The sequence below is a fragment of the Panthera pardus genome, unplaced genomic scaffold (genome assembly GCF_024362965.1).
Source record: "Panthera pardus isolate Hobbes unplaced genomic scaffold, ASM2436296v1 HiC_scaffold_7, whole genome shotgun sequence".
Classification (NCBI taxonomy): domain Eukaryota; kingdom Metazoa; phylum Chordata; class Mammalia; order Carnivora; family Felidae; genus Panthera; species Panthera pardus.
Window position 1 is genome coordinate 48,417,396 of NW_026527002.1, and position 15,457 is coordinate 48,432,852.

General features: G+C 46.3%; 2 long non-coding RNA genes across 2 annotated transcripts; both read left to right on the top strand.

The window, feature by feature from the left end:
* The first annotated feature begins 141 nt into the window (after positions 1-141).
* On the top strand, positions 142-1,053 carry LOC109277967 (uncharacterized). The gene is made up of 2 exons (XR_002085418.2): positions 142-544; positions 613-1,053. It is a non-coding gene; the product is annotated as an uncharacterized LOC109277967 (long non-coding RNA).
* Positions 1,054-13,301: 12,248 nt separating this feature from the next.
* Positions 13,302-14,765, top strand: LOC109277968 (uncharacterized). Its single transcript, XR_002085419.2, has 3 exons — positions 13,302-13,487; positions 14,156-14,372; positions 14,633-14,765. It is a non-coding gene; the product is annotated as an uncharacterized LOC109277968 (long non-coding RNA).
* Positions 14,766-15,457: the final 692 nt, after the last annotated feature.

Genomic DNA, 15,457 nt, shown 5'->3' on the forward strand with positions numbered 1-15,457 from the left:
CTCCCTTCTCCCTCCCTCCCTCCCTTCCTTCCTTCCTTTTCTCCTTCTCTCCTTCCTCCCTTCCTCCCTCCCTCCCTCCTTTCCTCCCTCCTTCCCTTCCTTCCTTCCTTCCTTCCTTCCTCCTTTTGTAGACTGTATTCATTAAACATTGAATACCAGCCCTACACCAGGCACCTTGCAGATGCTAAGAGATTTTGAGTCTGGCCAGTCACCCTTGTATATTCTGAACCTGACAGTGGACTTTATAACTAGGGGACTAACTTAGACCCTAAAATGTAGGGTATGTTGTGAATTCTCACTTTTACATTCAGGGTAGCTTTCTCTCCTAGACCGGATCTGGGTGTTCTCCTAATCACTGCACAAGCCTCTTTACCATACACAAAGCTACAGTTTTCCCAAACCTCTATCATTTTGATTCTTTGAGAAAGGGCTTTTAAAGAACTTCATGTTCTGAAAATTAAATAATAATAATACAATACAAGCAACATCTGTGGCTCTGATGTCCCCACTGGCGTTACTCAGCGGGAGCCCCCAACTGCCAAAGGTTGGCAACAATCCTGCAAGTTCAAGGGCTCATTGGCGTTACTCAGCAGGAGCCCCCAACTGCCAAAGGTTGGCAACAATCCTGCAAGCTCAAGGGCTCATTCTCCTAGGCACATGTGTCGTGTCTCTGTGTGGGGTGTTCCTTCCCCAGCATGCCCCTGTCCGTGGGTCGTGGACTACACCAGTTTCTCTCTACAGCCTTGTTTGTGCTTCATGTAACTGTTGCACCTTGCGTGGAATGCATTAACTGGAGAGGGTATCTCTGTTTTATATAGAAACAATGTCTCACTTCTGGGGGAGAAAGGAATGAGGGGCATACATGATCTGCGCCTCCCTGGCACAATCTGGATTTCACAAAAAGGTAGTGATCAGAAGTTAAACCGTGTTACTGGAAATTCACCTGCAGTTTTTTCCTGTGTGTATGATACAAGAACTGATTCTCACTATTCTCTTAACATAACACTTTCTATTGCAAAGTTTGTGTCAATAAAGTCATCAATTTCAAACATATAGACGATACAGAGAGTCTTTACTGGAACCTTCAATTTATATTTAGAGCTATTTAGATTTTTTCTTCTTTGATACAAAGGCCATATATATATATATATATATATATATATATATGATCTCTGTGAACCCTTCATAACGCTTAATGAAGTAGGTAAGGAGAACTCTATTCTCCAGTTTACAGTTCTTAAAGTATTTATAGTCACTTAACTAGTAAGCCATGCAGAAAAGATTCAAGGGAGGGAAGTCTGCCTGCAAACCCAGTGGTTTTTCCAACACGTGGGGTGGTGTCCTTCCTGCCAACAAGGTCTGACGTGCCTGGGAGACCGAGCTATTCTGAGGGGAATCATCACTGAGCCTGAGAGGAAGTGAAGCCCCAGTCTGAGAGGGTAGCAGCAGTGACCGAAGAGGGCTGGAGAGGGCTTGGGGAATTCGGATCTAACTCGGGCTTCCTTATCCCTCCAGAAAGAGTGACCCTGACCTAGTGTGAGAGAGCACTTTCAGTGAAGGTCAGAAAGAAGAGAGACCTCACGATAGAGAGGAGACTGGAATTGCAGCCATCAGAAGAGCTAAGACCTCAAGGTGAGAGAAGCCACGGCAGCCAAGGACCTCCCTGATCTGCCCAGGCCCCACGCACTCCTTGGGAGCACAGGCCAAGGACCGTATCTCCTCACCCTTTCCCGCTGCCACCTCCACAGTGCCCCCCCCCTCCCCCCAGGCCACCTGAACACACTCCTGTCTGGATTCCCGGTCCAAGCCCTGTTTATGACCCTCACCACCCCCACTCACCGACTAGCCCAACCTGCCACAGAAATGTATGGCATCCGTATTTGCTCCCCTAAGCAGGGTTCACAAAACCTCTCCGCTGAACCAATTGGCAGACATGCTTCATTTGTCTGTCATGGTGTTAAAACCCGAGGATTTCACAGAAAAGGCCAGCTCTGGCGGAGACTTGTCGTTGAGAACTCCAATATCCATTCTCCCCTTCTTTCTTAGCTGGCCACACGTCCACTCAGAAGAAAGATTATACTTTCCAGCCTCCTTTGCAGCGAGGAGTAGCTGTATGATTTAGTTCTGGCCAATGAAATGAAATAATAGGCCACGAAGCTTCCGGGGAATCTTATAAAAGAATGGTCAGGTTCTTTCTTTTCTCCTTTTCCTTCCTGCTCCCTGGAATGAGGAGTAATGGCTGGAGCCACAGCAGTCCACTGGGTCATGAGGAAACCTTGGAAATGGAAACCATGCTGAGCGGGGCAGTAAATTAGAAGTTTAGGTCCCTCATTCCACTGAGCCTCCGTGAGTCCAGGACTACACATCCCAGACCTCTTTTTTGTGAGAGAGAAATACACGTCTACCTCACTTAAGCTACTCTTTCAGGTCAGTACTCCCAGCCGAACCCAATTCTAGCTGATGCAGAAACTTTCCATCTTCTTTTGAAAGCTCGGGAGATGTGACACCCCTGGGCTCTTGTTGCCACTCAGACACAGTTGGCTGGAGCTGATAAGGCCGCATTAGTCGAAGTTATGGGGGTCTCTAGATGGTCATGGCCCCCGCCCTCATTGTGGCTTACACACAGCTTACAGCCTCCAGATTGGTGGTACCTGCTTGAGCCCTTTGGCATTTGCAACCCCTGCGCCAGACTGTGTTCTCATGTTCTTTTCAGGAGTCGTCAAAATACAGAAGGTCCTTTTCCCCATCCCACCAGTCTGGGAAGCCAGTCTCATGAGAACTTTCTGAGGAGACAAGTTACAAATGTGACTTCATATTTAAAGTTGTGTATTCACTCACCCTTTCGTTTCCTCCCTATGTGTTTATCAAGAAGCTTCGAGATGTCAGAAGTTGTGGTACAGTGAGGAATAAGACAGACCTGGCCCCTGCCCGATGGAGCTGACATTCTAGTAAAGGAAGCAGACAGCAAAAACAAACTAAGAGAAATAAATTATCGCAATAATTGAAGATGGTGATGACTGCTATGAGAACATTAACAGGAGAATGGACTGGAAGGAGGCCAGAATGCAAGCAGGAGACTACTTAAGAGATCCCTGCAGTGGCCCTGGTGGGGAGACGTTAGTGGCAAGGAATAGGGGAGTGATTGTGAAGATGGACAGAAGTTTCTATTTTGGAAATGGAAACATAAAGATTTACTGATGGAATGGGTGCAGGAAATGAAGAGAAGAGAGAAATCAGGATGATTCTTAAGTTTCTGGTTTGTTCAACATGGTTCTTGGGTAAGACAGGGTACGACAGGGTGAGAGAAACGTTACTGTTTGCCCCACCCGGGCTCTCTTTCCCAGTTTCTCATGCAGTGAACTCCTAAACTATTCAGCAGTATTTATGTCTCCTTAAATCACTTCAGATTGTGAGGCTCCTGAGTGGCTCAGTCAGTTAAGCGTCCAACTCTTGGTTTTGGCTCAGGTCATGATCTCATACTTTTGTGAGTTTGAGCCCCACATCGGGCTCCATGCTGACAGGGCAGAGCCTGCTTGGGATTCTCTGTCTCTCTCTCTCTGTGTCTCTCTCTCTCTCTGCCCCTCCTCTACTCACACTGTCTCTGTCTCTCTCAAAATAAATAAGCAAATAAACTTAAAAAAAATTTTCTTTAGATTGTTCTCCCAAACCATCCCCCATGGAAGACCGTAAAAACCAATGTCAGAAGGAATGTATCCTTAATTCTCTAGGAATAGGGGAACTATCAGAAGACCCAGACATGATCAGGCAATGGATCACCCAGATTTTTTTTTTTTTTAACGTTTATTGATTTTTGAGAGATGAGAGAAAGCAAGCACAAGCAGGGAAGGGGCAGAGAGAGAGGGAGACACAAAATCTGAAACAGGCTCCAGGCTCTGAGCTGTCAGCACAGAGCCCGACATGGGGCTCGAACCCATGAACCGCGAGATCATGACCTGAGCTGAAGTCAGTTGCTCAACCGACAGAGCCACCCAGGCGCCCCATCACCCAGATTTTTTAACCCAGCAGAGAGCCAAGTCTGGGCACTTCCTGCCAGGCTGAGCTTGGCAGTTTCAGTTTCTTAGCCAGGACTTTTCCAGGTAGAACTCCATTTTATTTTAAAAAAAAATTTTTTTTGGTAACGTTTATTAATTTTTGAGAGGCAGAGCACAAGCAGGGGTGGGGCAGAGAGAGAGGGAGACACAGAATCCAAAGCAGGCTCCAGGCTCTGTGAGCTGTCAGCACAGATCCCAACGCAGGGCTGGAACTCACAGACTGTGAGATCGTGACCTGGGCCAAAGTCAGAGGCTTGACCGACTGAGCCACGGAGGTGCCCCAAGAACTCCACTTTAAAAGAAAAAAAAAAAAAAATAGATGCATAACATTGCGCCTTCTGCTCCGAATAACCTTTTTCGTCACTTTGCCATGTGCCGGGGAGATAGCCCCAAATTTTTGTTTGCCTTTTTATTTTACTCCATTATCCACAGACGATGTCCTTCTGTTCTAATAGATAAACCAGCCATGGGATGGCCTCTGAATCAAGGGGTGGCAGCCAGACAGCCAGGAAAAACAGAGAGCCCGGGCCTCCGGTGCAGGAGACAGCCCTTACCCTGGCATTTTACAACTGCGTACCCAGGAGCACACGGTGGAGCCTGTGAGGGGCTCACTTCCCTTCAGTGGGAATAACAGCATCTTTGGGAGGGTCCGTTGTGAGGATTAAGTGAGACCACAATTGTAGATAACGTGGCGTCTGTCACATAATGATAATTACAGCCCTGGGCCAGGTACGGCGCTGGGTGCCTCGCACACTCTCTGATCAGTGAAGCAATCCTGCCAGTGAGCCTTGCAGCCCCGTGAAGGGCAGAGACGTGAAGGCGGGTTGTCACAGCTAGTGGACAGCGGAGCTGGGACGTGAACCCATGTCTGCCTGTCTGTGGAAACCGCGCCCCGTCCACCGCACCATGAACGTGAGTGTGAATTTCCTCCCCGTCACAATGCATGGCAAGTGACTTCACAGCCCTTTTCAGAGCATCAGTGTCTCAGCGCTTCCAAGCTGTTGGCGCTAACGCCAGGATCGATGATAGCGCACCCTAGCTGCAAATCTGTGAAATTTCACCTTTGTTTCTTTTAGCTTTCTCTCCCTTTTTTTTTCAACAGCAACAAAGGCAATGGCCATCTTCTGAATTCTGCTATAATGTTAAAATTCCTTTCAAGGTAATATTAATACATTTGGGGGATCTTTCTAAAATGTATTGCAAACCTAAGTATTATAGATCTACCATAGTAAGCACTCCTGCTTTGTTCCAGAACAGGAAAATTATGGCCTCAGATAGCGGGGTCCTCCAGGAGAAAGGACATGCTATGCAGACAGTAGCACGGGGCCACAGTGGCTGCTTATGGAAAGCAATGAAATGGAATAGAATTTTTTTCTAGTTAAAAAAAAATTAGCAGGTGGAACGAATTATTAGGGTTGCTTAGCACGGATGGCTTGCAGTAAGGCTGCACATTGGAGTCACCTGGAGAGCTTTAAAAACTATTTATGCCCAGGTCCCAGCCCTGGAGATTCTGGTTTAATTGGTCTAGGGTGCAACCTGGATGGGAAGAGTTTCCAGGGGTGCCTGGATGGCTCGGTCGATTAAGTGTCTGACTCGTGATCTCAGCTCAGGTCGTGATCTCATAGTTTGTGAGTTCAGGTCCCGTATCAGGCTCTGCACTGATGGTGTGGAGCTTGCTTGGGATTCTCTGTCTCCCTTTCTCTCTGTCCCTCCCCTGCTTGTGTGGGCACGCTCTCTCTCTCTCAAAATAAATAAGTAAACTTAAAAAACATGGCGCTAATAGTATCCCAAGGGAGCAGGGGGATTTTTTTTTTTTTAGTAAGAATGTATCTGTAAAGCACTTAGCACTGGTGTCCAGCATATGAGGATAAACACAAGGTTGTTAATTACTGTTGCACTGTGATACAACTTTGAAATTCCCAGGACATGGGCAAGGTCTGGCATATAACACTCCGCTCAAGGGGGCACCTGGGCAGCTTCTGACCTAGGCCCAGGCCATGATCTCACAGCTCATGAATTGGAGCCCCACATGGGGCTTTCTGCTGACAGCTTGGAGCCTGGAGCCTGCTTCGGATTCTCTCTCTCTCTCTCTCTCTCTCTCTCTCTCTCTCTCTCTCCCCGACCCTCCCCTGCTCACACACTCTCTCTCCCTTTAAAAAATAAACACTAAAAAAATGTTTTTAATAACAAAAAATTAAAAATAAAACTCAGATCAAGGGTAAATATGCTAGAGAGCCGGGTCCTTATTTTTTAGGGAGGTTGTATCTTCTAATTCACCACAAAAGCACCTTCTTTCAAGATAAGCACTTCTTACTGTAAAGGAGATTTCAAAATGGAGCCTAGCTGCGAGAGTCCCTTTCAAGTAGGGCCACAAGGCCACAAGGGGCAGGAGGAATGTATGGACCTCCTCAGCAGAGAAACTGTGAACTTTTTGCCAGCTGCAAGCCCTCCTCACCATGACACCTGAGTCATTCACATTCCTCGCTCTGAAAAGAACCAACGTGCTCTGACAAGTTTCATTTCCTCATTTGCGTATTAGCCCAACAGATCCCACTTTCCTTTGTTTCAATCCTGGTTTCCATAGGGGACCAAAAAGAGATCTGCACTCATGACCTCTGTCTTTCTAACTCTGCCCCCTCTTTGTCTTCCTCAGAACAGGAGTCCTGTTTCTCCCCGAAGCTGGGTCTCCTGAATTGCAATTCTAACTACCCAGATAAATGCCCGTTTACTTAAATTTTCAGGGAATTCCTTGTTGGTTGACGTTATTCAATACAAAAATATGCCTTGGGCATACTGGGAAGACGAGAGCCGCCACCCTCAGGAAATCTTCAAGGGAACACATGCTCCGTTCTGGGCAGAAGCACTGACTCACAATAATGCAGAAGAAAACTTGCTTCCTTGGTTTTTAGGCTATGGAGCCTTGGTGTTTCTCTTTAAAGCTCCATTTGCATGGTTAAATTGGCAAGTTCTAGTTAAATTGGTAACTAGCAAGGGAGACATGATTTTAGGCGTAAAGGAGTCCCTCGTGAGGAGCTGTCTGGCAGCGGGCTGGGATTTTCACAGATTTCTTCTGCACCGATGGATTGTCTGGAACCAGGAGCCAAACGTGCAATGCCCTTCTCTGGGAAGGGAGAACACTCAGCTCCAACGTGTGTGACCAAGTGACTGAGAGTAGGCTCATTTGGTTCTCCTCGTCTGTTTCTTGCTGGCTGTCAAAACCAGGGAAAAACCAAGTAAGTACGTATATTCCAAAATATCACCTATGTGGACACAGGAAAATAAATTTTTTTAAAGATCCTTCTAAAACAGCTTTATTTGAAATCCCTGAAACACAAAGAATAGTGACAATTCACCTACTAATTCTTGAGTAAAATCGAGGCTAATTTTTTTAACTTTATTTTTTAAAATATAATTTATTGTCAAATTGGTTTCCATACAACACCCAGTGCTCATCCCAATAAGTGCCCTCCTCTCTGCCCATCACCCACTTTGAGGCTAATTTTTGAGACACAGAAAAGCCTCTGGACAAAGAAGACAGAGTGGAGGAGATTCGGGTAACCCTTCACTCGCTGCTGTAGCCTTGATCACATTTTACAGACTCCAAAGGCCTGGAATTCAGACAGACCCTGGCTTAGCTCCAAGCTGGGCTGCTTGTCACTGGAAGGTAGGACAGTTCGCGGGATGTGATCACACTATGGCTTTATTTTTGCCTGTCTCTTAAACATGTATCCTAAAAGGGAAGGTTTTCCCCTGCCGCCTACAGCAGCCCTGAGGTTTATCTGGGCATTCTTAGGTAACAGAAAGCCCTACAGTTGCAGAAAGTCCAAACATGGTCTCAATTCAGAAATCAGAGTGGCAAGTCCCAGGAAAGATCATCCCTCCCTCGTGCCTGCAGAGAGGAGCGGCAGACCTGCCTCAGGGCAGAAGTCCAGGTTAGCTCCTGTCCCTTATTTGCTCATCTCCTCTCCCCTCCATTCCGGAGTTTGCCAAAGGATGAGGGGAAGGGAATCGAGAGTTCTTATTTCCCGGTTAGAAGCTTGCTTCCGGCCCTCAAGTTCTTCTAATACTTAAAGCTCTTATTATTTGCTTCCTTGGTGTTTTTGTTTTGTTTTACTTTTTCTGGGGATTTTCTGTGTTCTCATAGACTCCCTTGCTGGGTCTCTCCAGCTGTACCTCCTGGGCTTGGGGGTCATGCTATCGTTCCCGCCCTGTCTTGATTGGGGGGGGGGGGGGGTCCACTCCATACAGTCTCATGGTATGGAAGCCCTTCTCCCCGCCAAGCTGTCCTCCCGGGCAGGGGTCCACATGGCTCGGGCCCAGCTCTTGCTCTCCTGGGCAGCATCAGCCTGGGCACAGGGTGGGTGGTCAGAGCAGGCCTGTGTAGGGGGGACATTTGAGCCAAGACGGGAGTGACTAGAAGGAGCCAGCTGCACAAAACTGCCATCCGGGCAGACAGGAGTCCGGGCCTAGTGACAAAGGAGTGCGAAGTCTCTACAGCTGGGGATCGGGAAAGGCCAGTGTGGCTGGACCCGAGGGAGAGAGGGGTGAGGGGCGGGGTGAGATGGGACAGCAAAGCAGAGGCTGGATCCAGAGGGCCTCCTGGGCCGTAGCAAGGAGCTGGGGTTTTATTCTTATAAGGTCCTCTGGCTACTGTTTGGAGAAGTAGATGTATTGGGGATACATTTTAGAGGTTGAGCTCACAGAACTTGCTTTTTGGCCTAGAATCGAGACAGAGGACAAGTAAGGAAATCAAAGATGATTCCTAGGTTTTTGGTTCAAGCAATTGGCTGGCTGGTGGTGTCATTTACTAAGAGAAGCTACGGAAGAAACCTGGGGAGAACAGGTTTGGGGAGAAACTCAAGAGTTCTGTTTGAGCCTCGAGGTGCTTGCGGGCTACTGGACGGTGAAGGTGCTGAGTAGGAGGTTGGAAATTCAAGTGTGTAGCTTGAGGGTGAGAGGGGATGGTCAGACCTGGAGATACAAAATTTGGAGTCATTGGATCCAATATGTGGGGGGTTTTTTCATACCACCAAGCAAGTCTTCGACACCAGTTGGGCATCCCACAAACCAATTCTGATGCTATCCACCTGAAGAATTCAGGTAAATTCAGTCCCACAAGACTGCCCCCCCCCCCCACTTCAGATGCTAATCAAGAGTCCAGGTTGTCACCTGTGCTATAGAGGTTCCCGTGACCCAGTCCTTGGGTTCCATTCACTTGCTAGAACAGCTCACAGAACTCAGGGAAACATCTTACTATATTACTGGCTTATTACAAAAGAACAGCAACCAGGAAGATCCAGGTGGAAGAAATACATAGGTCAAGGTATGGGGAAAGGGCAGAGAGCCCCCATGCCTCTTCAAGTGTGCCACTCTTCCCAAACCTCCACATTTTTACCAACCTGGAAGCTCCCTAAACCTGTCCTTTGGGTTCTTATGGAGGGTTCATTACATAGGCATGATCGGTTAAATTATTGGCCATTGGTGATTGAACTCAATCTCCAGCTTCCTCACCCTTCCCAGAGGTAGGGGTGAGGGGTGTGGAGGTGAGACTCCAACCCTCTGATCACGTGGTTGGTTTCTCTGGCAACCAGCCCCCATTTTTAAGCTACCTAAGGACTTGCCAAAAGTCACCTCATGAACATAACAGAAGACACCTTTAGGGCTTGCAGCACTTAAATTCCAAGGGTTTTAGGAGCTTTATACAGAAACCAAATGTGTAGTTCATATTATAAATCACAATATCACCTGATATTTAAATTCATGGGACTGAATGAACTCCCCTCAGGGAAAATGTAAAAAGGGAAGCCCTTCCTCTCGTTTTACGGATGAGAAAACTCTGCTCAGAAAAGCTGTGTTCCAGGTTTTCACAACCAATCAGTAATAGAATCGGGTTGAGGATCTAAGTCTGATTTCCGGATAGGGTGATACTGAAGGATTCTGGGATGTGAGACTCTCCCTGATAAAACCATGGAAGTCCCAGGCAACCCAGGACAGCTTGATCACCCTATTCCTAGACCAATGATCTTCTAGCCATTTTCTCCTTTGGCAACAGCAGTTGAGACAGAAGTGGTTATGGTCAGTGACTTTGTTTATGCTTGTCTTCGAAGGAAGATTGTTTCCAGTCTGTTCCATTTTTGTTCTATGTCAACGAAATACTACGCTCATTTTGCAGGAGTTTTAGCTTTTCCTGAGAGGAAATTACGAGTGGTAATTACCATGTTTTCCTGTTCCTTCTGGAATAATCAGAGCAGGAAAGAGAATCTTTCTGAATGGTACCGCGTGATTAAGCCTCTGGACAATTTGGAAATGTAAGCTGGTGGGAAAGGCATGGGACGAATAAAGTTTCCCAGAGCTCAGCCTCTTCCCCATCTCAGCCACTCCTGACTCTTCTGCTTATGTTTTGGTCACATCCTTTCTCTCCTATCCTTTGCCTTTATCTTTCCCTTCCTAATGCCACTTCCGAGCTTTGTTTTTTTTTTGTTTTTTTTTTAAATTTTTTTCAACGTTTTTTATTTATTTTTGGGACAGAGAGAGACAGAGCATGAACGGGGGAGGGGCAGAGAGAGAGACACAGAATCGGAAACAGGCTCCAGGCTCCGAGCCATCAGCCCAGAGCCTGACGCGGGGCTCGAACTCACGGACCGCGAGATCGTGACCTGGCTGAAGTCGGACACTTAACCGACTGCGCCACCCAGGCGCCCCCGAGCTTTGTAAATGTGTCATCAATGTGCCTTGCAGCTCACAGTCAGTGGCCCTCCTATCCACCAAACTGCTCAAAACAGAAACTCTGGAGTCACCTTTGACTCTCCCCTCCCCCTCTGTAAAGGAACCATGTCTCAAACACTTGGCAACTGTCTCTCCCGCCTGTCTTTTCCACCCGTTCCTGCCAGCCACCAACCTCGCCCGAGCCACCACGCCTCTTGGATTTCTGCAGACCTCTTCTTACCTCTCTGCCTCCCAGTTTACCCCTTGAATCCAGACTCCACAACTGCTGACAAAATTCCCTTTCTAAAATGCAAATCTGATCATAGCACTCACTCCCCTCAAGGTCCAGACTCAGTAAGACTGGCTTACTGAATATTTGCTTCAAAATCTGGCTCCGTCCACCATCTTTAGTCAGTTTCTACGTTCAGATTCGCAAAACCTTTTTGCATCTTCTCTGGGAAAATAGGAGACCATCTTATGTTTGAGGTCACACTGTGTGGGGCAGGGTTTCACTGCAGGAATGTAAAGGAAACGGCAGTCATTTCCTCTCGGCTGGCTTCCCTGGCTTCGGTCCCCCTCCCTCCAGCCCAGCCTACCCTGCTGCACAGCAGATCTTCCGAAGCAATGGCTCCGGTGTGGTGGGAATGTCAAGGGACCTCTGTAGATTTCCTTCCCTGCCACTCGGCGTTCTGGGCAAGTCATTTAATCTGTCTGAAACTCACCTGCCTAATCTGTAAAATGAAGACACTCAATCAACCTTAATTACAGTAGTCTTCCCTTATCTGTGGTTTCACTTTCCACCAGTTCAGTTATCCACAGTCAGCTGCAGTCTGGAAGCAGATAATCCTTTTGACAAACCCTCAGAACGTTAGTAGGAGCCTAACGCTAAGTCACAGTGCCTGAGCCATTTGTCATTCACATGAATTCATCTCATCATGGGGGCATTTTACCATCTCACATCATCACAAGGAGGACGGTGAGTGTACAGTAAGATATTCTGAGAGGGAGACCACGTTCATATAACTTTTATTACAGTATATTATTATAGTTATTCTATTTTCTCCTTATTGTTAATTTCTTACTGTACCTAATTTATAAATTAAACATCTCATAGGTACATATGTATAGGAAAAACCCTAGTATATATAGGGTTCGTACTTTCCACGGTGTCAGGCATCCACTGGGGGTTTGGGAACATATCTCCCAGGGATAAGGGGAAACTACTATAAATCTAAAACTTCTCTGCTCTAAATTTTCAGGACCTCTCATTGCCTGACTCAAGAACCAATTTTCAGAGGCGCCTGGGTGGCTCAGTCGGTTGGGGGTCCGACTTCGGCTCAGGTCACGATCTGACAGTTTGTGAGTTTGGGCCCGCGTTGGGCTCTGTGCTGACAGCTCAGAGCCTGGAGCCTGCTTTAGGTTCTGTGTCTCCCTCCCTCTCTGCCCTTCCCCTGCCCTCTCTCTCTCTCTCTCTCAAAAATAGATAAACATTAAAAAAAAAAAAAAGGAAACAATTTTTCAGTCTGGCTAGCTTTCAAAGCCTTCCTTGTCTTTGCAGCTCTAACCGACTTGCACATATTTTGTGCTTCAAACTTGCAGCCCTCTGAACGCCCATCTCACATTCTGCCTTTGGCTCAAACTTCCCCTGGAGCATCTTCTCTCCACTGCTGTTGGAATCTTACTCATCTTCCAAGGTTCACTTCCAGTGATAACTCATTCTTCAATGAAGATTTCTTAATCCTCTTAACCAAAGGTAATCACTCTTTCCCCTGAATGCCCCAGCATGCTCTCTCTAGCTTCTGGCACAGCTTTATCCTTGTTATAGATGTTCTTATGCTTGACTATAAAGTGATTAGGACTTCACTTTCTTGTAAGGGCCTCGGCTCCTTAGGAGATACTATGTTGAGCATTCCATATGCTCAGCAAATGTTTATTCGCTTGAAAGCACTCATGGGACGTAGGCATTAGCAAAGTCCATGGCCTAAATGCTTACTGAGGAACTCATGAATTCATTTGTCATCTATCAAGCATTTACTGAATGCGTTTAAGTCCTGTGGGTATAGAGAGAATTTTAAACAGAGATCCAACTCTGCATGATCTCATAGTCTAATCAGACAGCTAAAATATAATATGATAGACACATAATAAGAAATCAGATGATAAATAAACACAAGTATAAAGACTTTGTTATTGCTGACTATAATGTTATTGCTGACTATAATGAAACTCCTTAAAAGATTCTGTTTTAGTCTTTGTAAAATCCTAACATTTAGATATATAAACCCAGCCATAGTGGCTTAGAAAAAGGAGCAAAGAATCAGTACTTCCAAATGCCTACTAAGTGCTATGCACTATATAGACATTCTTTCATTGTCAGAGATATTGCGGGATATTATTAGCATCTCCGTTTTATAGATGAGGAAACTTATTTTAAGATTTGTTGTGCAACTTGGGGAAGGTTGTACAATTAGAAGCTCTTAAGCCAGTTTTTAAACCCAGGACTCTCTGATATCAGCTGGCCTGTGCTATTACTTTCTAGGCAAAGATCAGACAGCTGCCCGAAGGCCTGCAAATGGCCAACCGTGGTGCAGGTGTCTGTCCTAGGTACTGGAACTAGTGACACGGAGCTGTGGGAATTTGCCCCTTGGCCGGAAGACCTAGAAGTCAGAGGAACGAGGGTTATTTGGCCCGGAGACAATTAGACCTAGAGGAATTATTGTACCAAGAAAGGTAAGCTATTTCAGGTGACAACTCAAGAAAGAATGGTCCTTTTGAGGTCTGAACACAAAGTGCCTCTCTGAAGTCCTGCCTTTGAAAAGGGGCCTCAGAAAGAAGCCAAGGCCTGTTCCTGGTCTACTTTTTTATCCACTAACCTCAGCTTGCACCGGACTATTTGAACAAGATAATGCAGGGAAACTCAAAGCACAGGATGAGGCTGTATGGAGTCCCCTTGAGAGGAGCACCATGCTGTGATTGTACAGAATTTAGGAAGAGAAAGAGAGGCTAAACATTCTTGAGATTTAGTGGACAGATTATGAAGTTACCTTTCTGGAAATATAACGTAATAACCCCCTAAAACAGATGTTTTTACCATAAGATAGAAATAAATGATACGATGTGAAAATGTTTTCACATTTGTGTCCAAAAAGCGAGGAGGTAAAGAGCAGACTTTATATTTTTCTGTCTTTACGGAAAAGGCCTTCAAATTCCATTAAAGGTATGCCTGCCATTGCGAGGAGGGCAAAATTGAGGCAGGACGGGCTCGTCTGAGTTCATGTGGAATTACTCCTTTGGTTTAGAAGGCCTAAGTTGGAAGCCCTGCAGACAAGGGAACCAGGATGCTTCCAGACTGTTCTCTATTCTTTCAGACGGTCTTTTCTCTTCCCTCTTCCGCCTAGTAATTCCTCTTCTAAGTGCTCATTGCCTGGTGTCTCCGTGCTACGGACAGAGCTCTGACACCTTTTCAAGATCCTGAAAGAGAAAGATGACAGATGAGAAACGTCAGGTCTTCCTACCACCGAGGACTCATGAGGGGCATGATGGATTTTTTGCAACCAGCCTTCAACCCTATGAATGGAAAGTTGGTAGAACTTGTTAGCTCTTGCTTCCGTCTTGGTAAGTTCTAGTTACGAGCCGGGACATCATTTCCATAGCTTTTATGAAGTCTTTCAGAAATATGGGTGTTGAAACGCAGGGCTGAAGACACTTTCTACTTTTCACTGGGAAGCAACGTCTGGCTGGCGGCAGTTTCGGGATGTGTTTGCCCCTCGTGCTTCAGAATCGATTCGCTGGACCACACTGGGCAGCGGTCAGCAGAAGCAATAGGGCTCCAGGGATTGCGCAAAACGCCTACAATTTTCTTTTTCTCCTGCCAGGTTCTCCTTTTACCACGGAGGCAAACTGGAGGAAGTAGCCTGAGACTCTGGGCTCATTTTCCTCCCCTGGGTTCAAGTTGGAGAAAACAACGCTAATTACATTTCTAACAGCAGCAAATAAATTTGAAAGTAATGCTCTTCTGGTATGTCAAAGTAAGTTTTTGTCATACTTAAGGAGCGTGTCACACACTAGTCATACATAAGATCTGGATCTGTAATAATTCGAGTGGGAGTGGGACCGAGGTGTTGAGATAGATAGATAGATCGATAGATATATAGATAGATAGATAGATAGATAGATATGTATTTTATTTATTTATTCATTTTGAGAGAAACGGAGAGAGAGAGAGACAGCATCCCAAGCAGGCTCCGCACCATCAGTGCGGAGCCCAACGTGGGGCTCCAACTCAAGAACCCGAGAGATCATGATCTGAGCTGAAATCAAGGATGCTTAACCGACTGAGCCACCCAGGTGCTCCAGTGCGTCGGTCTATCTGAAAAAGCTCCCCAGGTGACGCTGGTCTGTAGCCAGGGTTGGGAACTGTTCTTGAAGGGGAAAGGACACAGGCTGTGGAGCTGGACAGACTTTGGCTCAAACCCTGGGTCTGCATTTACTGGTTGTGTGACTTAATGTGGATCAGTTGGTGATTTTAAGCCTCAATTTTCTCCTTTCTCAAGGAAGATGAAGTAGAGCTTAATGGGCTCGCATTAAAGATTAAATGAGATCTAGCATGCATAATATATGAAGTTACCTGGCGCGCGAAGGAATATGTTATAAATATGTATGCCCTTCTTCCCTTTCATATGTAATCATCTGTAACCGAT